Raw genomic sequence first — 26,517 nt, 5'->3', positions numbered from 1 at the left:
AGTCTTTCCGTGTGGCGGGAGACCCCAGAATTGGCTTGACTTCCTGGCCCTTAGGGAGGGTCCCTACCTCCCTCTGGGGCTGAAGTGTAACTGGACAATAGGAATTGAAGGAAATCAAAGCCGGGGACCCTGTGACTTCCAGAGGGTGGAGGTGGGTGGGAATAATAATGTTGGTATTTGTTAAGTGCTTACTATGTGCCGAGCACTGTTCTAAGCGCTGGGGTAGACATAGGGGAATCAGGTTGTCCCACGTGGGGCTCACAGTCTTCATCCCCATTTTACAGATGAGGGAACTGAGGCACAGAGAAGTTAAGTGACTTGCCCACAGTCACACAGCCGACAAGTGGCAGAGCTGGGATTCGAACTCATGAGCCCTGACTCCAAAGCCCGTGCTCTTTCCACTGAGCCACGCTGCTTCTCTAATGCAGCGGGGAATGGGGGCGGTGGGGACAGGGGAGACCAGACCAGATGGACACCGACCCCTGCCCCCTACCCCCAGGCTGACTTGTGGGGCAGGGCGGGCCCACCTGGGCCACTGCCCCATTTCCCCTCCTACCCTTCCTCCCAAGTCAAATCCACATGTTGTGATAGGCAAAGGGGCAGGGGGCTGGGGTCTCGTAAGTGAAGAAAGAGTCATTGGAGGAGTAGGTGCTGCTGCTGGTGCTGATATAATTATGGGATGACCATATTTTCACTGCATATCAAAATCTCATTTCAAAAATTCTGAATATTTTTTGTTTTGCCATGTTTCATTTGTTTGGTGTTCTTCTGGTGGTACCAAAATATATAGTTCGTGAAGGAAAGCATTCTTCCTTCAATATTAAAACTTCAAAAGAAATTGCAATATAAGTGCATGTTTGCTTTAAATGAAAGAAGAGTTTATATAGTTATGAGATGCATCTTGAAAAATAAGTGAATTTCTGATTTCCAGAAGGAATATGGCCTAATGGAAAGAGCATGGACCTTGGTGTCACAGGACCTGGCTCTAATCCTAGCTCCTCAACCTGCCTGTGTGTCACAACCTTGGGCAAGTCACTTAACGTCTATTTACCTCAGTTTTCTCATCTGTAAAATGGGGATTGAGTATCTGCTTTTCCTCCTATTTAGAAGATGAGCCCTTGTGGGAGAAGGGTCTGTGCCCAATCTGATTAGCTTATATCCAACCCAGCACTTATTACAGTGCTTGAGGTAGTAAGCCCTTTACCAATACCAAAATTATTATTGCAATTATTATTATTATTTTATACAAGCAAGCTATTCTTTCACAGAAAACAAATAAGCAGCCTGAGTTTCAACACAACAGAAATGGAATAAATCAATCAATTAAGCAATCAAACAATTGGATACATTGAGCACATATTGTTTGCAGAGCACTCGACTAAACACTTGGGAGAATACAACAGAGTTGATAGAAATGTTTGCTGCCTAGAATTCATTCATTCAATCGCTTATTGAGTACTTACTGTGAGCAAAGCATTGTACTAAGTGCTTGGGAAAGTACAATATAGCAACAAACAGACACATTCTTGCCCACAATGAGCTCACAGTCTGGAGGGGTAGACAGACATTAATATAAATATATAAACTACAGATATATATATAAACACATATATACTGTGAGGATGGTAGGGAGGATGAATGAAGGAGCAAGTAAGAGTGGTGCAGAAGGGAGTGGGAGAAGAGGAGAGGAGAGCTGAGTCAGGGAAGACTTCTTGGAGGAGATGTGCCATCAATACGGTTTTGAAGTGTAGAACAATTACCTGTCTGATATGAGGAGGGAGAGCATTTCAGGCCAGAGGGAGGATCTGGGTGATAGGTAAGCAGCAAGATAGATGAGATCAAAGTACAGTGAGGCAGTTAGCATTAGAGGAACAAAGTGTGCAGGCTGGTTTGTAGTAGGAGAGTAGCGAGGTGAGGTAGGAGGGGGCAAGATAATTAAGTGCTTTAAAGCCATTGGTGAGAAGTTTCTGTTTGATGCAGAGGTGGACAGTCAACCACTGGACTTTCTTGAGGAGTGGGAAAACATGGCCTGAACATTTTTGAAGGAAAATGATTTGGGCAGCAGAATGGAGTGTGGCCTGGAATGAGGAGAGATAGGAGGCATGGAGGTCAGCAAGGAGGTTGATATAATAATCAAGGCAGGATAGGATAAGTGCTTGCATTAATGTGGTACCAGTTTGGATGGAGAGGAAGGGGTGGATTTTGGCGATGTTGTTGGAGGTAGAACTGACAGGATTCAGTGACAGCTTGAATATGTAGTGGAACAAGAGAGAGGAGTCCAGTATAATACCAAGAGTCAAGCCCACAAGGGGCTTACCATCTAGAGGCAAGAGACAAACTTTTAAATACACTAGGGATCATATATAAATGCTGTAGGATTGAGATAGGGTGAATGTCAAGAGCTTAAAGGGCATGGCTCTGAGTGTATAGTTCATTCAGAAGGGAGAGGAAGTAGTGGAAATGAAGGCTTCATTGGTGAAGGCTCTTGGAGGAAATGTGATTTTATAATAAGGTTTGAAAGGTAGAGAGAGTTATATAGGAAGGGGTAAGGAGTTCCAGGCCAGAGGGAGGGTTTTGGCAATTGGTCAGCAATAAGATTAACAATACCGAGGTACAGTGAGAAGGTTGGGGTTGTAGAAGTGAAAGGTGAGGGTTAAATTAGAGTAGGAAATCAGCGAGTTAATATAGGAAGACGCAAGATGATTCAGTGTTTTAAAACCAATGGTAAGGAGTTTCTGTGGCATGTGGAGGTAGATGGGTTACCACAGGACTGGAGAAGTAGATTTAGGAAACATCCACGTAGAGATGATAAATCATAAACACTTAGCAATGTTAATTATACCTCAATCCTCCCCATTTTGAAGGATGCAAAATTTAAAATTCTTGAAGTTGTGTGCAACTTCAGTCCCTCTAGATTGTAAGCTCTGGGTGGTCAGGTAATGTGTCTACCAACCCAAGCATTTAGTACAGAGCCCTGCACAGACAAAACACTCAGTAAACACCATTAGTATAGTGTTCTGCACACGCTAAATGCTCAATAAATATGATTGAATGAATGAATTGATCGATTGATTGATCAACTGAAACAAAGGTACCGTAACTTAAGATATAGACACGTTTTCAGGATATCTACAACAACTTTGTCTCGTACAACTTGGCAGAGCTAAACTTATACACTCCTCACATTAAGGAAGGATTGTGCTTATAACTAGACATTGAATTCTGAAATTTGACCCTACAATGATATTTCAGATTTATAATATGCCACTTCTTCAGGAATCTAAGACTTATACATGCACACTTAAACTGCTTCTTCCATCTCTAACCAAGCAATTCCCTTGACAGATGGGGTTGGGAAGCACTAAGATCCAGATGGTGATATGTAAACTTTATCTTTCCAGATAAGAAACAGCCAGCTATGGGCAAATTTAGTAATGGAAAATTGATTCAAAGGAAGAGATAGTCTTTGCTGTTGTTTTTGTTGTTGTTTTATGGTATTTGTCAAGTGCTTACTATTTGCCAGGCACTCTCCCAAGTGTTTAGTCCAGTGTCAGAGACTGTACTAAGTGCTGGGGTAGATAAAAGACAATGAGATTGGACACAATCCATGGGGTTCACAGTATTAGTGTCAGACAGTATTAATGTCAGAGAAATGAAATGACTTACCCAAGGTCACACAGCAGCTAAGTCCGGAGTAGTTTTAGATTACCCCCTTCTCTATGTTCAGGTCTGTTGGGAGTTAGTGCTGCAGAATTATTATAAATGTGCAGCTCCTTTTTCTATTGGATGATGTTGCAGATGGTTCAGAAGTATAATTTATGTCACCTAGCCCAACACACTGGGGATTAAGACATAATTTCACTTTCAACTACTGGTGTGTAGGAAAAGCAAAGAAAAAGTATTAATGTGATACATCATTGCCTTTGGAAATTGGGAGAATAATTAAGTTGCTCACCAACTGCCATTAACACAGTTTGCCATTTGCTGAAATAGTCCCTCCTCCACCCCGACTGTGAAGTGATTAGTTTATGAAAGAAACAAAGATGACCCCTTAACTTTTGATCTGCTTTCTGAAAACTATGGCACAAAGTTCTGGGGGCTTCTGCTGGTTGCTTCATCACCCTTTCCCTGCGTCTCTTTACATCTTCCTCCCAGAGCCAATCTCTGTTCCTGAAAAATTTGAGACAGATGAGGAAGCCCGTGGCAATGGGGTGGGAGAGAAAGAAGGAGTCATCCTTAGCTCTATGATAAGCTGCTGAAGCAGAGAAACGAATAAATCTGATGTAGAAGAAGCAATAACAGCTTTGACCAGATGTGGACTGAGCCAGATATTCTCTTGGGCTCTCCTGGTCTCTTTTTCCATTACATGGCCATGTTGCTGGTAGAATTAAAAATTGGGAAGGGAAAGTAACCTATCAGGAAGGAGTGTGTGATCAGGGAATAGACAGAGGTTGGGCTTGCAGTGAGTTTGGAGTGAGAATTTCAACTTCGATAAAAGCAACCGCCTAGCCTCTGAAGGTGGCAAGAGAGAAGACAGTGAGGACGAACTCCTGAGACAACGTTTGACCAACTCATTCTTCAGGGAACCACTCAGATCTCCCTTCTCTTTTTTATTTTTTAATGGTATTTGTTAAGTGCTATGTGCCAGGAAGTGTACTAAACACTAGGGCAAATACAAGCTAATCAGGTTGAACCTAGTTCATGTCCCACATAGGATTTATAGTCCAAATTTCCCTTTTACAGATGAGATAATGGGTTCAGAGAACTTAAGTGACTTGCCCAAGATCACAAAGCAGACATGTGGCAGAGCTGGGATTAGAACCCATGTTCTTCTGATTCCCAGGATTGTGCTTTATCCACTAGGCCATGCTGTTTGTCAACTGAATATTTTTGCTGCCTAATAAATATGGATAGCAGGAAGGAATAGAGAGAGAAAATCAATTTAAAAAATCCATGTTATTTATTGAACACTTACTGTGTTGCAGAGCACTGTACTAAGCATTTGAAAGAGTATAATATTCATTCATTCATTCGATTATATTCATTGAGCTCTTACTGTGTGATGAGGACTGTACTAAGCACTTGGGAGAGTGCAATATAGCAATAAACAGATTGGCTCCTTGCCCACAATGAACTTACGAAAGTAAAGCAAAGAAGCCACAGAATCAAGGGTGGCCGTAATCATCTTTTGACTTGAAAAATGCCTGCATGTGTTTCTAGAAGAGGCAAATTATAGAACATTTTATGCAAATGCATTTGTGGTCTTTTAGCAATTTCATGTGACTGAATATAGCCCATGGTAAATTCTAGAAGAGGCACTGATGAAAACTCTCCTTTCATGAACTACTAGTTAAAATGCATGCTTGATTGAGAATTGTTAGGCACCAAGATGAAGCTAAATGCTGCCTTTAAAATTACTTACCTTTTAATCTCTGAGAAGGTGACATTGGAAGTTGACAAGCTAGAGCAGGGGTCTAGGAGTCCTTATATTCTTTATCAATCAATCATTCAAGGATTTTTTTGAGTCTCTGCTGGGCAGCAGCGGCATAGGAGAGAGTCGAGGGTGGAGACTTAATCTTACTTCATGGAAGAAGGCAGTGGTAAAGCACTTCTGTATTTTTACAAGAAAACTCTATGGTCACACTCCCAGAATGTTTGCAGATGGAGATGGGTTGTTCTGGGAGAATTGTGTCCATGGAGTCGACAGCATAATACAAGAGAAGACAGCATGCAGAGCACTGAACTAAGTGCTTGGGGGGAGTACAGTGATGATGATGATAATAAAATAACAATATTTATTAGGTGCTTATTTTCCAATTGCTTGGGTAGTTACAATGTATGTAATAAGACTAAAGAGATTCCCTGGACCACACAGACCTCAGAGTCTACAGGAGAGGAAAAATTAATATTTAATTCCTATTTTACAGATGAGGAAATTGAGGCCTAGAGAAGTTAAGTGATTTGCCCAAAATTGCATAGTGAGAGCCAGGATTAAAACTCAGGTTTCCTGACTCCCAGACCTGTGCTCTTTCCAGTTGACCACTGCTTCTCTCTAGGATGCTCACTGAATATTGGCAGCTTTGCACTATTCAGCTTGCCATATGAATGAAGAACAACATTTCAGGTCAAATTTCTTGCAGGATATTTCTGTTCTATCTCCAGCTGTAACCTCCAAATACATAGCTGGTTCTTGTTTCCATATAAAATGCATAATGAGTTCTTCTGGGGTTTTACTAGACCTCTGTGATGAACAGTTCTGCTATTCCCTACACTTAGGAGAGGGAGGAAGAAACCAGGAGAATCATTCTATGGTGCCCCTCATAGAAGATGCATCCAAATCACAGTCCCTCTGTTCTCTATACTTAGGAGAGGGAGGAAGAAACCAAGTCATTCTATGGTGCCCCTCCTTGAAGATGTAACCAAATCAATCAGAGAGTGGGTCTGGGGAGAAAATAGAGGGTCAGGTTGAGGGAAAGAGAAGACTCCACCATCTTAAGGTGAAAAGAAGCAAATTGTGTGGCTAGAACAGCAGGGACACAGGGAGGGCTTGTTCTGGGAAACCTGGGTGGACAGAGGGCTCAGGAAAGAGACTGGAGAGATTCAGGAAAGGGATTGGAGACAATGACTGGAGATTCAGAGTTGAGTCACTAAGACTCTGGAAAAGCAAACCTCCTGTCCTTGAGCGGGAGAGGAACATGATCTACCAGAAAATACAGAGGATCCTGGGGTGTGGTGAGAAGTAGATCCAAGAAAAGGAGATTTAAACTGGATTTCTTTTCATATGTTACCCTTACGAACGTTTTAAGTATTATTGAGATCTCAACTATTATTATTCAATCATATTTCATTCATTCATTCATTCAATCATATTTATTGAACACTTACTGTGTGCAGAACACTGTACTAAGTGCTTGGAAAGAACAATTTATTGAGTGCTTTCTGTGTGCAGAGCACTGTACTAAGCATCTGGTAGAGAATAATACAACAGTAAAAAGACGCATCCCCTATCCATAACAAGCTTACAGTCTAGATGTGTCTGCCCTGGAGGCTTGGAGAGAAGCAGCATGGCTCAGTGGAAAGAGCCCGGGCTGGGGTGTCAGAGATCATGGGTTCATGGGTTCAAATCCCAGCTCTGCCACTTAGCTGTGTGACTTTGGGCAAGTCACTTAACTTCTCTGTGCCTCAGTTACCTCACCTGTAAAATGGACATTAAGACTGTGAGCCCTGTGTCGGACAACCTGATTGCTTTGTATCCTTCCCAGCACTCAGAACAGTGCTTTGCACATAGTAAGCGCTTAACAAATGCCATTATTATTATTATTATATTGGGGATATGTGTGGACCTTGCAAGCTGTGGACATGAGAAGGAACATTTTGCTCATGGGCTTTCTGTAGCTAGTCCTGTCAGGTGGGTGAGTAGGCTATTCCTTAGTGACCTTTAGACCTCTGGGAAAACACAGGCTTCATCCATAGAGTGCTGGCAGTAATAGGGGTACATGGACTTGGGGAGCAGTGAGGTTGCCTCCCAAAATCTACTTTAAAGAGTGAGAGAATTAGAGGGCTTTAGGATCCAGCAGAGACTGGCTATAGTCTGGGCATTCCTAAAGTGACTCCAGGGGCTCTTTCAGCCTGGATTTAGGGCTGAAAAGCCCCAGTAATGTCACAACCTCATTTTGCACCCTGCCAAGAGGGCCAACATGAGGTCCTTTTCTTTTCAGTTTAAGTACCCGAGATTCAGACTAATATCTTTCTCACCAGGGTGCTGTGACATGAAGAGAGCGCTTCGAGATTATAGGATCATGAATGCTCAAAGTGAAAAAGGTAGCTCCCTACTGAGATCGCTTTTGCAGCCTTTATATTGGTGATTATTCTGTTAGGACCCAGAATAATTTAGTGTGAGTGAGTTGTGAGGTGTCTACACCCACAGCCAGGTCTAAAGAGAGAAACTTTCAATTTTGGGAAAGGATTTGCATTCCAAGTTCCCAATTGTCTCCTGACACCAGTGCCACTCTAAAAGTACATATCTGTATTCTGCTTTTCCCTTTACAAGGAATGAGTATCCGGACTTAGTGAATAACACACGAAATGAGCAAATTACTAATCCCTATGCACTATGGTTTTGGGCCATGTGCTTTCTTGATAAAATTGAAATAATCAGGCATAATCTAGCCTTCTTCTCTAAAGTCCCTCCCTCTTTCTCCCCTGTCTTTGACTGTCCATATTTACCAGCCACATCTCAAGAAGGGATTTCTCACCTTCTCTCAAAATCTATCCCCTCCATTTTTGCCCTGCCCTTGGCTCCTAATCAAAAACATTTGTGCCCTCGGTTCTTTCCTCCTTGACTCCCATCTTTAACTGTTCACTTTCTAATTGCTTCTTTCTCATTGCATTCAAACCTGCTCATTTACCCACTATCCAAAAATACAGCAACCCCAAAACCTCCCTAGACCCCAAGACTCCATTCAATTATTACCCTTTCTCTCTCCTACCATTCCTTTCTAAACTCCTTGAGTGAATTGTCTACACCCATTGCCTCTACTTCCCCTCCTCTAATTCTCTTCTTGATCCCCTCCAAACTGGCTTCCAGCTTCATCAATCCACATAAACTGCCCTCTCTAAGGCTGCTAATGACTCCATTCCATCTAATCCACCTGAACCTTTCAGCTGCCTTGAGAGGCTTGAGTATGGAGTTAAACATCTGGAACAACTAGTGAAAGCAGTGGGCATGGGAGTCAATAAGAATGGAGAAATAATTATTCCAGGAAGAGGAGTCAGAGTTAAAGTATGTAAGGATTACCTTAGGGATAAGTCATCCTGGTATCTAGATTTCTGCCAGCAGCACCGCTCAGATTGTGGCCAGGAGCCAAGGAAGCAGACAGTGGAGATGGTCCAGAGCTGTGAATTCATGGTATATCAGCTAAGGTATAGGGGAATGAGTGAGTAGAGTCCAATAGAGGGGGTGGTATTGAGGGCATCCATTTGGTCATCAAAGGAAGGCAATTTCTTCTTGTATTCAGGACATCTCTATTTGGATTTCCTGTCAACACCTTAGACTTAACATGCCCCAACTGAACTCCTCATCTTCCCATCAAAACCTGTCTTCTTCCTGTCTTTCCCATCACTGTAGAAGGCACAACTAGGCTCCCTTATCACAAGCCCAAAACCTTAGAAGTATCCTCAACTCTTCTCTCATTCATTCAACCCACATATTCAATCTTTTACCAAATCTGGTAAGACCTAGCTTCACACAGTGTTAAAATCCATGCTTTTTCCTCCATCCAAATTGCTACAATGCTGATCCATATTGCCTGCCTTGACTACTGCTTCAGGCTCCTCGTTGGCTTCTCTGTCTTCTTTCTCTTCCCACTCCAATCCTTACTTCACTCTGATGACTGGATCATTTTTGTAACAAAACACTCAAGTTCACATCAGTCCTCAAGATCCTCCACTGATTGCCCATACACCTCCACATCAATCAGAAATTCCTTAGCATCAATTTTAAAGCACTCAATAAACTTGCCCCCTCCTACGTTACCCACCAATTTCCTGGTACAACCCAGACTGAATTATTTGCTCCTTTAACACCAACCTGTATTGTCTTTTGATTTCTTCTATCTTGCCACTGATGCCTTCCCCACATCCACCATTGGTCCTGGAAATCCCTCTCCCTTCAAATATGACAGACCACCATTCCCCCAACCTTCATGATCTTCTAATAACACATCTTCTTGAAGAAACTTCCCTGAATTCATTCAATCATGTTTATTGAGCGTTTACCGTGTGCAGAGCATGAGCACTCTTTCCTGCTACTCCCCCTCCCTTTGCATTGACTCTGAACTTGGATCTGCACCCTTTAAGCACTTTTAGAATCCCACTGATAGCCCCACAACCCTCATGCACATAAATGTAATTTATTCATGTATCTTAATGACTGTCTCCCCCTCTAGACTGTAAGATCCCTGTGGACAGGGAAAATCTCTACCAACTGTCATTTGATACTCTCACCAGCACTCATATACTGTGCTCTGCACACAGTAAGCTCTCAGTAAGTACCAATGATTGATTCATTAATTGGATCCAAGGATATCACTGAGATATGCCATCAGCACAGCCCCCACTGTTCTCTCTTCTCTGTCCCTATCTCAGTGCACTTAGGAAAAGAAACTGTTAAATTTGAAATAACTATCATAATATCAGAGGCCAGTAGACTGGAGGCAATCGTGGGCTCTGGGCCCCAGTATCTGTATCTGCTTATCTGTGGCACTGCCCATTAAATTGTATCCCATTCAATCACTGCATTGACAGAGGGCTCCACAGGACATTTCACCAGAAGGAAAGTTTCCAGTAAAGTGGATGACTTCCTAGTCTTTTGATTGAAGACAGTGACCCATTGCAAAGAACCCAAGACACCCTAATGGATAAAGGATTTGAGAAACTGAAAAAAAGAAAGGCTCACAATCTATCCTCCAAAGAGAAATCCAGTCAACAGCCAGTGCAGAAGAGGGTGTCACATGCTGACTCAAATTCCTTAGGTCAGGTCTGGGATGCAGAAAAAACCCCAACAGTAATCTGATGGTGGAAACATACTTTTTTGATTTTACCAATACCTGTTTTGCAACTGGGTCTTCCTCTTCGAGATCTTTCAAAAGTTCTCTTAGGGATCATTCTCTTAGGTTCTTTTAATGTCATCAGCTGTTTGATTGGACTTTCGATGGTTCCACTGATACACTCATGTAAAGGATAACATAAGAAGAAAGAATATGAGTTTGATGAAAAAAGGAACTTTGACAATTCTCCTTTTCATAATGAAATGCATTAATTAATTCACTTTTCACAGACTTCTAGTGGCAGTTACCCTTTTCAGCCCTAGTAACTATACAGATTGCAGTAATTATGAAGAGTACAAGGTGCACAATGTACCATCAGAAGTGTATAATATACTTGAAGTGTTAAATGCTCTGACAATAAGACCAGAAGAATAAATGTATTGTTTAGCTATTGCTACAGGAGATGTTACATTTGTAATGACTTGTAAAGACCTAAGAAAAACAAGTCTGAATTTGATTTTCAAATTAAAGTGTCTCTCGTAATGACAGAATAAAACTAACATTATTGTTTGTCTACATTAAGGCATTATTGCTTATTACGCATGAAGCCAAATGTAATATTGGATTTTGTTTTTTAAAAAAATTATAGATAGTGCAACTTAAGTTATTCCTATCACATAAAACTGTTTGGAATAGAAAAAGCATATTGAATTTTTTCCTTTATCCTTTCTGACCCCTTCCAACTGTATATGAGGATTAAAAATATTCAGTACATTCAAAAGTTTACCAAAGCCATGCCTACTGCCTTATGGATTGTTGCAGGAGGTTATAAGTAATGGTTTGCAGCCACTCTTCAGTGCGCCCTTAGAACACAGCCAATCTCCAGGCCTCTTCCTGTCAATTTTGCACCTTTCCCTGGTATGAAACTGCCAAGAAGACTGATGACAGGAGATACCAAAATGGAAAGTAGAGGAACATCAGCCAGCAAGTTTTTTCTACAATCAGGATTTCAAAAATCCAACTTAATCCACAGTTAAATTTCAACAACAGTTCTCCAATAAAACCATGTTTAGATTTAGGGAATTCCACTGTACTACACTTTTGAGTTTCTGTTTTTACTGGGCATTTTTTTTTCATAACAATTTGTTGTTGCAATATTATTAAACTGATATTCCTGTTGATCTGCCAGCAATCTCCTATTGCCAAAGATGCTCAGGATTCAGGAGTTCCTTGTAGTTTCTGAGGTTATTATGTTTTAGATTTGATACCACTAGATTGTAAGCACCTCCCACCAGATTCTATCAGGGTGAGAATCGTGCCTACCAACTCGATACCTTTGTAGTCTCCCAAGGGCTTCTTACTTAACAGTTCTCTGCATTTAAGCATTCTGTAAGAATTATATAAATAACATTGATTGATTTATTGATTGATTGAAACATATATCATGATTCACTTTAAAAATAATATCAACATTTAGATTGCAGACATATGACTGTTCCATTCACGCTTAGTGATGGAGCCAGAATTCTAAGGTTGAATTTGGACCATATTTCATTGTGAGATGATATCCTGTTACCTTCTGTGATTAAATTTTCTATTATATTATAGCTAGAGTGACTTTTGTCTCTCCTTTATTTCTTCACTGGTAACACACTGATAACTAAGAAAATGAATTTCACAAGTGTGTGTGTGTGTGTGTCTGTGTGTGTGTGTGTGAACAACTTCCACAGCCCTCTTACGCCAAACAAAGAAAATCTGATTTCAAGAGCAGTGGTTCCTTATCAGTAGACTACAACTCCCTGTTGTCCATGAGAAGCCATCCTTCAGATGTCTCCAAGCTGATGGAAAGTCATTCTTTGTCTGTATTCCCTCTCTGAGTTTTTGTTTTTTCTCTCTCATTCCCTCTCCATCTCTTTCTTCTTCTGTCTGCCCCTCTGTCTCTCTCTTCTGTTCCCCCATCTTTGCTTCTTTCTTTCTCCATTTCCCTCTTACTCTGTCTCTTAATTTCCTCCTTCCCTCTCTCGCTCTCACTCTCTCATTCTCCCTTTCCTTCTTCCCAAGCCCCACACCTTTTCTGCTATCTCTCTCTGTGACTTGTACTAATTCAAAACTTGGAAATGTTTAAAGTTGCTAGGTGAGTCCTGAGAGAAGGAAGATAAAGTGTTGAGATCTAAAGTTTACATAATTTGAAACTCTTGTACAGGGACTCATTTTTGTTGGATATATGATGATTTTCATGGTTATATATCCACCTACTCTACAGAATGGAAAAATCTGGGCCCGAGATTGTCAAAATTCTGGTAAATTTCTCAAATTAATGGTAAGATTTCATAAACCTCCTAAATCACAGGAAATGTGTATTTTGTCTGCCCAAACAGTTTGGAAAATGTTATTCCCTTTCCAGAGGTTTTTCACCAGTGCCCGCATTGGTATTGAAGAGTATTATAGAGCAGCTTTACCAATATAATTTCAAGGTGACTGGATCCTTTATGTAACATATGTCTAATGCCCTGGGTATAATAACTATTACTACATAACTTGTCCTAGATTTCCATGGGTAATTAATTGATAAGTACTTTGTGGATGCTAGATAAACCCTTTTATTAAAACATGTAATTCAATAAAGAGAACCAAAGTCCAAATCATAATGAAGGACAGAATTTTGGCTTATTCATTCCCATACACTTTATTTTTGAATCACACTGTGAAGAGGCATGGTTCATTGCTCTCTCTTAGGATGGGTCATCTACCCTTAGGAATAAATGAAAGGAACATCTTGACACTGGTCCTCCCATAGAGTGGCTTGTGTTAAGCTGAGGAAAGCAAAGGCATCCTGCAGACCTCCCCTCTGGCTAAGGTTAGTCTCTGTGGGTAGATCTTGGAACTTTATGTAATGAAAGGCAAATTAGAACTCTGAAGAGATAAACAGGAAAATAGATGTTGAAACAGAGAGTCTGCCATGGAAAAATAAACATGAAATGAAATATGAAGATTGGTGCCAGAAATATCAGCATTATAACATACCAATGGAAGAGATACTAAGCTAGTGCTATACTTTTTATGTTTCAGTAAAGTTTCATGGAGGGATGACTGTTCTGGGATAGATATTATTTGCCTTGGGTAAAGATTATAGCTGTAATCTAAATTTGGCAGTGTCAAGGAAACAAAGCATAGAGATTTGTTTTTTATTTTGGACAGTTATTAAAGAAATATCTCCAGCTATACATTTCTTAAAAATAGTATAAATAGTCAATAATCAATAGTAATTATTAAGCATATATAATGTGATAAGCACTGGGAAGAAGTGATGAAACTTGATTCACATGCAATCCCTGGCCACAATCAACAAAGAAGGGAGAGCAGGTAATGGAAACCTTTAAAATGAATCAAAACAGGGTAAAAGAAGACACCAATCAAACAGTGGCCAAACATAGCAGAAAAGAAATGGTCAGCTGCTCTTTACTGAGCAGAGATCGGCCACTCCACTCTACTCGTGGGTGAAAAACCTCCCCAGTCTTGCTAACGCTCTAGCTACCATCAAGAGGCCACGGTCAGTGTGTCTGGACTCCTTCACAATAGAGTGAAGCTACTGCCAGGAGTAAGGGTGGAGGGAGGGAGCCAAGAGGGTCTTTGGTCCTGGAAGAGCCCCAGAGAGGCCCAGTGTCTAGAGAGCTTTGGATCAAGTTGAGGAAGTGAACAATAAACTGCACTCAATGGACAAATCAACAACTCCTCTTAAGCCCTGTAAGACGCCAACATCAAAACCCAGAACTGCAAATGAAACTGGCTATAAATACTTGCTGGGGTTAGAGCTTTGTCATAAGGAATTGAGCTCTCAAAGCTGTTATTTGTAACCTCAGGTTATTGAATTTCACCTGTGACAGAATATGTAAAAAATACTATGTAATTTATGCAGCATGTATGGAAATGCATGGTAAGGTTTGCTAAAAAAACTTAATTGCTAGGAGTTATAATTATTCAAAATGCACAAAAATGTTTTAATCAAATCACTTTTAGGAGATAAATGTAATTTATAGTGGGTTCAGTCATATGGCTGGGTTGCAAGTTGCTCTTAAAGATGATTTTTTTAAAATAGGAAATAATAGCAGCCAAGCAGTTTAATAACATTTACCTTGCCAAGGTAAGTAAAAGCAATTTTGGTGTGGAGCAATATTTTTGCAAGACATTTGAAAATAACCCTGAAATTTCCAGTCCTGGTTTGGTTTATGCCTTTTTTTTTGAGTCCTAAATTTCAATTTATTTATTACTTAGCTTCCATCTGTATCACATATCACAGAAACAGTTGATTCTGTCCCCTTCTCTTGCAAGTTGCCAGATTGTTGGAGCTTCTACAGAATCAAAACTTCTCTCCTGCCTCAATAAGGCTGCATTATGTAGGCCCACACTAAACATATCAGGTGACTGAAAAATTCAGGAGAAATGATCGCCTAGGGAAGGAGAGGGAAACATCAAAAATTCCCAGGTGTGATTCCAGGAACAATATGGCTGCTTTCAAGGGCAATTGAATAATCCTCACCAATTGAATGTGATAAATGAACTGGATATCATTTTTGGTTTGCATCCATGTATAAATATGCCTCATGGGCTAGATGTAATGTAAGCCTCACCATACTTTATGTTTTACACTGAATGCATAACAGGACATTTAAAAATGGTAAATTGAAAAATAAACTGTGACCTCCACAGAATGAAGCCTATTACTTAGTGGTTTACCATAAGGAAACCTAAATAGGTGGTCGTTTATTAATAGGACAGATGTTGAACCCTCCGAACATTCAAATTTATAGTTTGGATAGTTAGTTGGCTACTTGAGTTGTGTTAGGGTATTTCTTGAGGGCTAGGGACCTCCTAAAGAGGAGGGGATCAGAATTAGAATCTTAGTCCTTTTTCTCAGGACATCTCGACATCTGTCTCTGATGCTTCCAAAGAGACACAGCCTCTCCGGAACATTATGATTTTATCCTTCGGTTCATGGGGAACTAGCTTTTTCTTGGCCATCTTTAGTCTTGGCTAAATCTCTCTGATTTTGGAGCTACCTTTTCCCCCAAAAGCTCAATCAATCAAATGATAGTTTGCACTTGGAAGGGTGTAACTGGAGTTGTAAACAGGATCCTTGCCCTCAAGGTGTTTAGAGTCTAGTAGGAAAGAGAAAACCTAAAATAAATTACAGGTAGGAAGGTAGATATTGGATATAAGGCAATGAAAGGGTGCAGTTAATCAAGGGTTTAGGTGTTGTGGAAGTACTGAAGTGACAGGTGGGGGATGGAATAGGGTGTGGACATTAAGATTCATTAAGGAATGCCTCTGAGAGAAATGTGATTTCAGAAGGGCCTTGAAGATGGGGAGACCAGCTGTGAAGGAAGAGGAAGTTCCAATGAGGAGAGAAAAACATAAAGAGAGAGAGGGAGCGAGCAAGAGAGATGAGAACAAGGCTCAGTAAAACGATTGAAAAATCTCCTATGGCTCTCTTAACTAGACACCTACCATCGATCCTCTAGATGTTGGCTCTGCCCTGATGGCACTGTCGTTCCCCAGTTGCAGAGGAACTGATCTACAGACATGTCAAACAGGTGCAAGTGGTAAATACTAGTTCCATGTGTTCAAAATGTGTTGAGAGTCATCCATAAATTGGCTTTTAGAGTCCACCCTCCAGATTTTGCATAGTCCAAGCATTCTTGTCCTAGTGATATATGGTATCAATTTAGTCAACTAGGTTGCTGACTTCAGCTAAAGATTACCTTCATGCTTAGATTCAGTGGTAAAGACTTTCAGAGACCTGACCCTAGCTATGATAAACTCAGAACCCTATCCTTCTAGAAAAATGGAATCATTAGCAATCTCTGAAAATGAAATGGGCAGTTAGCCACCAAAAAAGAGCTCATTCAATAACCAGTAAGTGATCAAGTGTCAAAAAGTTGCAAATGTGGGGAGGATAGCAATCTTTCATTTACACAGTCACAGAGCAAATGTATAACAGAAGCTACATATACAGTAACAATATATCTGGATAAATTAGGACTTCAAGAAGAATCTGGCCTGAATTAACCAGGCAGAATTTTAGAACCCATGACCTCTGAGTCCCAAGTCTGTGCTCTTTCCTCTGTTAAATGCTAAAGCCATTATGGTGCTTTAGCGAAAACCTGACTGCATGGCTTCCTTCCTTCCAGGAACTTCCTCTATTTGGACTCTCTAAATGTGTAACAATCTCTCCAAATTCATATAATGTCTGTTTCCATTGGGCCCATGATTTTGATTATTGCTTGAGGTAAGCCTACAACCAATCCCATATAATACCTTCCCTTTTCCTGGAAATATCATTTAACCTTGGTTTCACTGATACTGTCCTCTCCTTCTTCTCCTATTCATCTGTTATTTCCCAGTCTCTTTCCTGGGTTCCTCCTCTGCACCCCACCTCCTAACTGAGGAAGTCCCTTATGACTCAGTTCTGGGTTCTCTTCTAGTCTCCATCTACACCATTCCCTTGGAGAACTCATTTGCTTCCACAGCTTCAAATACCATCTCTATGTGGATGATTCCCAAATCTACATCTACAGCCCTGATCTTTCTCCTTCTTTTCAGTCTTGTATTTCTTCTTGCCCTCAGGACCTCTCTACTTGGATATCCCTCAACACCTCAAATATCCCTCAACACCTCAAATATCCCTCACCACCTCAAACTAAACATTCCAAAACAGAATTCCTCATCTTCCCACCCAGACCCAGTTCTCTCCCCAGCTTTCCCTTTACTATAGATAGCACAACTATTCTCCATGTCTCACAAACTGATAACCTTGGCATTATCCTCAACTCAACTCTCTCATCGAACCCACACATTAAATCTGTTGGTTCAACCTATACAACACTAAAATCTGTCCTTTCCTTTCCATCCAAACTGCTACCACATCAATCTAATCACTTATCCTATCCTGTCTTGATTACTGCACCAGCCTCCTTACTGACCTCCCTAACTGCTGGTCTTTCCCCACTCCAGTCCATACTTCATTCTGCTGCCCAGAGGATCTTTCTACAAAACAATTTAGTCCATGTTTTCTCACTCTTTAAGAACTTCCAGTAGTTGCCCTTCCACCTCCACATCAAACAGAAGCTCCCTACCATTTATCTTAGCCCTTCCTATCTTACTTCACTAATTTCCTACTATGGAGTTCACTTGGCTTCTTGAATACAAACCTTCTTATTGTAACGAACCTACTTACTGTACTTTGATCTCGTCTATCTTGACACCGACCCCTCACCCACATCCTGCATCTATTAATAATGAGAATAATAATTGTATTTGTTAAGTGCCAAGCAAGATAATTGGGTCATGGGACTCACAGTCTAAGTAGAAGGGAGAACAGGAATTGAATTCCCATTATTCAGATGAAGGAATTGAGACACATAGAAGCAGCATAGTGTAGTGGATAGAGCATACCTGAGAGCCAGAAGGAGCTGAGTTCTAAACCCAGCTCTGTCACTTTTCTGCTGTGTGACGTCAGACGTCTCTTCACTTCTCTGTGCCTCAGTTACCTAATCTGTAAAATGGGGATTAAAACTGTAAGCGCCAAATGGGAAAGGAACTGTATCCGCCCTGAGAACCCATGTTTAGCACTTAAAATACCTGGCACATAGTAAGCACTTAACAAATATCATTATTATTATTAGAGTTGAGTGACTTGCCCCAAGGTCACAGCAGGCAAATGGAGGAGCAGGGATTAGAACCTAAGTTATCTGACTCACAGGTCTTGCACTTTTCACTAGGCTATAATGCTTCTGCCTGGCCTGGAGCTCCCTTCCCCTTCATATCCAACAGGCAGTCACTCTCCCCATCTTCAAAACCTTACTAAAATCATATCTTCTCCAGAGATCCTTCCCTGAGTAAGCTCTCATTTCCCTTATTCTCTCTCCTTTCTGCATCAAATCCACTTGCAGTTGGATTTGTACCCTTTATTCACCCCACACTTAGCACCTCAGCACTTTAGCACATATCTGTACTTCATTTTAATGATAAGCTCTTTATGAGCAGGGAACATGTCTATCAACTCTATTGTACAATTTTCTCTCAAATGTTTAGTACAGTGCTCTGTGCACAGTAAGCACTCAATAAATGCGATTGATTGATTGATGATAGTATATTTCTTACTAATGTCTACATTGCTGGTGTTCAGTGCCTTTAAAACCAGGAACCGATTTCTTCTAGGAAGTGGAGCCAGAAGCTCATTTTACTTTAGCAAGCTCTTTGCTGTCCATTCTGTGACACCATTTCTACTAAAATAATGAAACAACCCAGATAATTGCAGCTCCTGAATGTCTTGTCATTAGTGCACTGTCAGTGCCCAATAAGTAATAATAATTCATCATTAGGCAGCAAGGGCACTGCTGAATAAAGGAAGAAAAAGCTTCTGAAAATTAGGTTTGAACAAGAAATTTGAGTTTGAGAGATTTGAAAACCAGAAGAAATTCATCCAAGTTAGTTGAGCTCCCTCTTGATGTGTCTCAGGGTGACTGAGGAAAGGAGAATTTATCCAGAGTCTGACTGAGAATACCAAAATATTGTAAACACAATTGGTCTAATGTTTTAAAGGTCTTCATTTTGTGTTGTAATAGGAATAAATAGGGATTTAGGGCACTCCTCTTAGAACAAGAAGTATTACAAAATGATCAGTGGGAAAATGATAATTATCACTGCATTTGTACAACACTTCTCAATCAATGCATATTTCCCCCTGCATACTATAATTCATTCATTTTTTCACCCAAATTTGACTTCAAGCAAATGGAAGCAGCAAATACAAGGCAAAACGCAACTCCAATCAAAAAAGTGAGTCAACTGAAGTTAAGGTAAAAGAACAGACATTCTCAAACACTATCCCCATGGATTCCAAGTCCCTAATACAACTGCTGTTTGTAGTATATGGTACAGACTCATCACTGCAGCGGTGACTAGAACCTTTCTTTGCCCAGATCTCAGTTAAATTAATTCTTCATTTTTATGCACAGTCATGGCCCTCATCTTTGCTACTCCACTGGGGCAGTTATTAATCATCTTTTAATAGCCCATTAGGTGTAGTCGTGTCCTGTGGCAACTGGGTCTCTATTAATTTCAAAGTCTTAGCTTTATGCAGCATATCCAATAATACATTTATCCATCTGCTTAGGTGAAGAGTGAGTTAGGAGATAATGATCAAAACAGTTTTTGTAAATTTTCACTCAATCATGTGTTTCCATTCGGAAGTACCAAAATATGTTGGTCCCAAACATACAAATGCAATAGAATAGTTATTTCATTGCATATAAATGCTGCTAGTGTCTCTGTAGTGGATATGGTACGTGAATAAATATGAATACATTAAATATGTTAAACCTCAATAAAAGTGTTTCTAATAAATAACTCTTATTCTAAAACTAGATTTTTACCCTATGGCAGTGTGAAATATCCATTAGTCAGAAATTTACATAGATTAATAAATGAGGCTAGTATGAAGGATATAGATATAAAATGTATATGGCACCATTAAGTTTGGGAAATTATGAAAAAATGTAAAGTATTAATGGCTGTAAAATACGGACACACAATTTAAGAGTTCAAGATCAACAATACCCCCAAAATTTTATTGCCCTTCTGACAAATATTTCTCAGTTCCTTTCTCATTTTGTGCCTTGGTTTCCTATTCTGTAAAATGAGGATGAAAACGCCCATGCAAATGACCTCACCAGATTTCTGGGAAGGTAATTTAGAAGGGATAACATGTAAAGTGCTGGAATTCCTAAGTATCAAGAACTGATATAAATTCAAGCTACTAGAATTATAAAATATTTTACTGCATTTATGCAAACCACAAATGCAAATGAAAAGCAAAAATAGGGTGTACAGTTTTTACAAAGGCAAAATAATAAAATATTTTATGAATATACCCAACTTGTACCCCTCTCAGGGTCGCATCTGGAGAGTTTCCAGTATTCTACCAGTATCGGCTATGGGAGAGAGAGTCAAGCAGAAGCTTATCCATTCCATTCCTAGCTTGAGCAGTGGCTAGTAAGTGAAAGGCAATATGCTACAAGTCAAAACTCACCAATGCTGGGCAGCAGCGGGATAGGAGAGAGTCAAGGGCGGAGACTCAAGTTTACTGAGCAGAAGGTGGAGAGGCAGCAATGGTAAGAGCAGGGCGTTCTGGGAGAGCTGTGTCCGTGGTGTCGCTATGGGTCAGAAATGACTTGACAGCACAAGAGAAGACCTGCCTTGTAATACAGTGTACATTAATATATTTCAAACCTCTCTAATATAAATTTTCAAAATCCATTAATTAAGATTCATCATTTAAGATTTTAAAATCTTAAATTCTAAAGGATAAAAATAAGTCTCAAATATGGTATATTCCATAGTCTGGAATAATTTCACTGGCAGCTCTGAGGGAATTACGTTTGTTTTTGGTTTTTAATTGTATTACTAAGTGCTTACTTACTCAGCCACTGAGGTAAAAATAAGATAATCAAACCAGACACTGACCCTGTCCGACATGGGGCTCACCATCTAAGACGTAGAGAGAATTAGCTTTTTGTACAGCTATTCATTTTTATAGAAATAATTACTTTTGATCTTAGGAAAGATAAACTGAAATACTGAGCTTGTCACTGCAACTTTGTGGATATCCTCCAATTCCATATCCCCAAATTAAAAAATAAGTGGTCCAGGCAGAAGGATATGAGTACGAATAACAATATTAAGAATTATAAGATTAAAGACACCCATTTGAAAATGGAGTCTGGATGCCACACAACATAATAAACAGATGTTGAAACCCAACTAGGCTCAATGCCCAGAAAACCAGCCAAACAACAAACATGACTGGAAGAGGACGAAAAAGCCTCTGTTGTTGCCTGTAGTATGACAAGCTTAGGCGGGAATCTTTCTAAACACAGCTCTCTGAACTGGGTTGTAAAACAAAGCATCACAAGCAGTTTATTTTTTATAGGTCTATTTTCCCGGTGGCTCATGCACATAGCAATCATTCTCATTAATGGCATCTAGGTTCACATCAAGGGGAAGACGAGAGTCCTTCATTTTCAGAATGCTTACCTAGACCTTTAAAATTTATCTCTTTTTCCTCCTTACTCTTCTTCTGTGGGATCTTCTTTATCGCCTGACTAAATCTCTGCTCCCTCCTGCCAGGTTTCTCTTTGGATAGTGTGAGGTGTTCCACTTGGCTGTCATTCAATCGAATATCTGATAAGCGACTATTGAGCGGAGGTAGTTTGCTCGACCTGTAACAGATGCCCGACTCTATACAGGTATGACTGAGAGGAAGTTAAAGTTGCTTGTTTCCTATGGCTTCCAAATAAGGTCATGCACACCCGAGATATGGGTGATTGTACTTAGACTTGCATGTTTTCTCCATGCAACAGACTGGGGAAACTATACGGTCATGCTGGGGCCAGGAGACCTTAGTTCTAATCTTACCTCTATCACTTGTCTACTGTGTGACCTTGGGAAAGTCACTTAACTTCTCAGTGCCTCACTTTGCTTATCTCTGAAATGGAGATTCATTACTCGTTCATCCTCCTCCTGTAAACTGCATGTGGGACTTGATTATCATATATATATATGTATATGATAATCTTATACATATATATATGTATATAGAGAGAAGCATATGTATACTTATGTACATATGTATATGTAGAGAAGCAGCGTGGCTCAGTGGAAAGAGCACGGGCTTGGAAGTCAGAGGTCGTGGGTTCTAATCCCGGCTCTGGCACTTGTCTGCTGTGTGACCTTGGGCAAGTAACTTAACTTCTCTATGCCTCAGTTACCTCATCTGTAAAAATGGGGATTAAAAAATGTGAGCCCCATGTGGGACAATCTTATTACCCTGTATCTACCCCAGCGCTTAGAACAGTGCTCTGTACATAGTAAGCGCTTAACAAATGCCATAATTATTATTATATATATATATATATATACCTTCCCTAGAATTTCATTCATTCAATAGTATTTATTGAGCGCTTACTGTGTGCGGAGCACTGTACTAAGCGCTTGGAATGTACAATTCGGCAGCAGATAGAGACAGTCCCTGCCCATTGACGGGCTTACAATCTAATCAGGGGAGACAGACGGACAAAAACAACACAACATAATCACGATAAATAGAACCAAGGGGATGTACACCTCATTCACAAAATAAATAGGGTAATACAAATATATACAAATGAGCACAGTGCTGAGGGGAGGGGCAGGGAGAGGGGGAGGAGCAGAGGGAAAGGCGGCTTAGCTGAGGGAAGGTGAAGGGGAGAAAGGTGAAGGAGCAGAGGGTGAAGGGGGAGCAGAGAGGGAACAGAGGTAGCAGAGGGAAAAGGGGAAGCTCAATCTGGGAGGGCCTCTTGGAGGAGGTGAGCTCTCAGTAGGGCTTTGAAGAGGGGAAGAGAGTTAGTTTGGCGAATTAATATAGTGCTTGGCATAAAGTAGGCCCTCAACAAATACCATAGTTATTAACAAGATGCCCCTAGACCATAAGTCACTGTGGGCAGGCAATGTCTGTTTACTGTTGCATTGTACTCTCCCAAGCATTTAGTACAGTGCTCTGCACTCAGTAAGCACTCAATAAATACAAGTGACTGACTGACTAAAGGGTCACCTCACAGCCTGACTTACCCTGACAACCCTTGTGGGGCAGAACTGTCTCCAAGGGACCACCCTGCTCTAATGATCCATTCAAGCCCTCAAACATTCGTTGGAACACAGAATGAAAGAAGCTACAAGGGCAAACAGACTTAACATTGGACTTCAATAAGTTGACTAAAATGCACAGGAGTCTTGTTAGAATCTTTGCTTCTTGTCATGTGACCCATTTCATTTGAAGTGTTTTCAGGGGCTTAATTAATAGAGTACCCATCAAATGTACTTGGTCTCTTTCTGCCACCAAGAGCAGAAATGTAAAAAATAAAATGAAGAATGCAAATAAAACTTTATTCATTTTTAAATTTATTTCCAAAATACATTTATTATAACAGTCAGTTTCAAGAGCCAGTATGTCCTCTTTCAGAACTGGAAGTGTGTTTGGAAGAGGTTTAAACCTTGATGGTTTTTGATGCAGTGTCTAAACAGAAGCTTTGATGGCTCCTACTGCTGACTGCAGAGTAAATTCAGTTTTTGAGGTTTATCAGCAAATGTGCACTATACACAATATTCCAGGCTGTATAATTTTTTTTAGTAGAGTTAAGCCTCTTTGTATCAACTTAATCCTTCTTCTATAGGAACTTTTCCACATTAATGAAATGTTGGCTATTTCATGGGGTTTGCAACTGTGTAGGGCAGAGTATTGTAGAAATTCTTACTGCGAGAAAAATAAAATAAATGACTGAATCCCATTTCTGTGGCTCTGCGAACTTTGAAATATTCATGCTGTTTTATGATTTAAAAAGCAACTGCCACCTCACCACCTAAATAGTCCATTGCCGAACAACAAAATTGGACACTGAATGGTCAACTTTGGGAAGTTAAAGGGGTGGCTCTGAAGTCATCCTCTGTAAGATTGGGTGTGAAAATGGATATTGTTTGGAATATTTACAATAGACCAGCTAGTCAAACCTTTAATTTCTGCTTCTGACTGTATCTCTGACTCACACTGTGATTGATTTAAGGATGTTAATAACTCTCTGATCCTCTCTTTACTAAACGTATAAATGGAGATGATGTCTTTGACCTTGTCAAAAATAAGGAGTGGAGTGAGAAGCAAGTTTTTGGATAATTTTTTTTATAAAGTGATTTGGAAAAAAGCTTATATTTATTAAAAATGTAAATAATGTCCCTGAAAAAAATGATCATTTTTAGTAATTAATTTCTTTTAGTGAATCAGTGCTCAATCCAAAAAGAGACCTGCTAGAAGAGAGTTGTCTCAGTGCATCAACTGGCCTGCAGTGAGGTTGTACTTGGACTTGAATCTAGCTAGCCTTACCTTTGTCCTAAGCTTGAGGTGTATTTTAACTCCTATTTCCATGAGAGCAAACCTGATTGATTTACAGCTAGGCAGGGGGGTCTGGGACAAGGGTTGGTAGGAGATAAGGTGTCATCTTTCTACTATTCCATTTCATTTCTATTTCCTGTATTTCAGGAAGTGAACAGTCATCTTAATGATCCTTGCCCTCCCAGTTCAATCCCTACTTAGCTTAATATTTCCCTTGATATATGGTATTTCTGCATAAAGATAACCAGGATAAGTGGCAGAATGAGTACAATCATGGGCCTGGGAAAAATTTTCAGGTAGGGGTGTCATTCCCCTCTCCCTACTCTCGGTGAATATCAGGGCCAGGGGCAAGGTTATGGAGGAAAAGAGAGGAACCCTGTACCTCTGTAATGGAAGTGCTAAGAGTAGAATGCTTGGGAAATTATCTAATACTTCAGTGCACATGCTCTGAACCCTGAAGCAAAAACATATTGGTGCTTTTGGAGTAAAGCAGGACAGCTATATACTATTAATAATAATAATAATAATGTTGGTATTTGTTAAGCGCTTACTACGTGCCAAGCACTGTTCTAAGTGCTGGGGTAGATACAAGGTCATCAGGTTGTCCCACGTGGGGCTCACACTCTTAATACCCATTTTACAGATGAGGTAACTGATGCCATAGAGAAGTGCAGTGACTTGCCCAAAGTCACACAGATGACAAGTGGTGGAGCTGGGATTAGAACCCATGACCTCTGACTCCCAAGCCCATGCTCTTTCCACTAAGCCATGGGCCTCTACAGTAAAGTTTGCATTCTCTCTCTTCTTCCCTCCCTAAGCTTCTGGTCTCTTAGGAAGACCTCGTAACTGGCATTCAAAATTACTGAAATGGAAAGATTTTTAATAATAATAATTTTCTAATAATTTGCATGTGTCCCTGATTATGCATTTATATAGAATAGGGTTCTACTTGCTGAGTCAAGGTCTTAAGCAAGCCATCTCAGAGTTCAAAGGAAGCCATAAGGGATCTACCCAGATAGCTGCTCAATTCATTCCCACTGATTAAATTACTGAAATCAGTTGAGTGTAAATTCATGTCTGCTCCTTTTAGGAGAGGTTTCTGAGATGAGCAACTGTTTTTGTTATTTTTTCCTTAGAATTGCTAAATATTTGTTTTCAGAGGCAAGGGTCAATGCAAGGTTGAGAAATAACAGTTTTCTTAACCTACCCATTTTATAGTTACCTTGTGTGGTGTGATGGGAAAATAAGAAATATTTTTTGCTTGAGATAAGGTCCTTCTGTTTTCTTCTAATGTCCCAATTGCCTGACACACAACACCTTTCATTTGGTTGCTACAGAAATGCTGCTCCACAATGTTTTCTCTGAAGAAAGAATTCATGCAAAAAACAAAGGAGAATGAGATTAATTCAAGGCCTCCTTTTTTTCCAAAAAATCACTACACTGTTCTCTGATACACTCTGTATGACTAAGGGCTGTGGAGGATTTCTTCAACTTTGCCACTTGACAAAATGTGACTGCTGTGCTGCTGTGTGACTGCTGTGTGAACTTGGACACGTATCTAACCCGTTTTGGTCAGGAAATGTGTCTAACAACTCTGTTATATTGTTATACTGTACTCTCCCAAGTGCTTAGTAAAGTGCTCTCACCCAGTAAGAGCTCAATAAATTTTATTGATTGATTGATTCTCAGTGCTTCAATTTCTTCATACCTAAAATGAAGATTCACCGTATGTTCATCCTACTTAGACTGTGAGTCCCATGTGGGACAGGGACTGTGTCTGATCTGATTATCTCGAATCTACCCCAGTGCTAAGTACAATACCTACAGTACTGAACGTAAACAATTAATGAATCAATAAATCAATCAGTGGTATTCACTGAGTGCGCACTGTGTGCAGAGTACTGTACAATGTGCTTGGGAGAGTAAAATACAGCAGAGTTGTTGAACAAATTCCTTGCTCACAATGAGCTGACAATCTAGAGGGGGAGATAG

General features: G+C 40.2%; 1 non-coding gene across 1 annotated transcript; it reads left to right on the top strand.

Annotated features, from left to right (window-relative positions):
- The first annotated feature begins 20,489 nt into the window (after window positions 1–20,489).
- On the top strand, window positions 20,490–20,627 carry LOC114811786. The gene has a single exon (XR_003759482.1). It is a non-coding gene; the product is annotated as a small nucleolar RNA SNORA7 (small nucleolar RNA).
- Window positions 20,628–26,517: the final 5,890 nt, after the last annotated feature.

Source organism: Ornithorhynchus anatinus, chromosome 4, assembly GCF_004115215.2.
Source record: "Ornithorhynchus anatinus isolate Pmale09 chromosome 4, mOrnAna1.pri.v4, whole genome shotgun sequence".
NCBI lineage: Eukaryota > Metazoa > Chordata > Mammalia > Monotremata > Ornithorhynchidae > Ornithorhynchus > Ornithorhynchus anatinus.
This window is presented reverse-complemented; position numbering and strand designations above follow the sequence as displayed.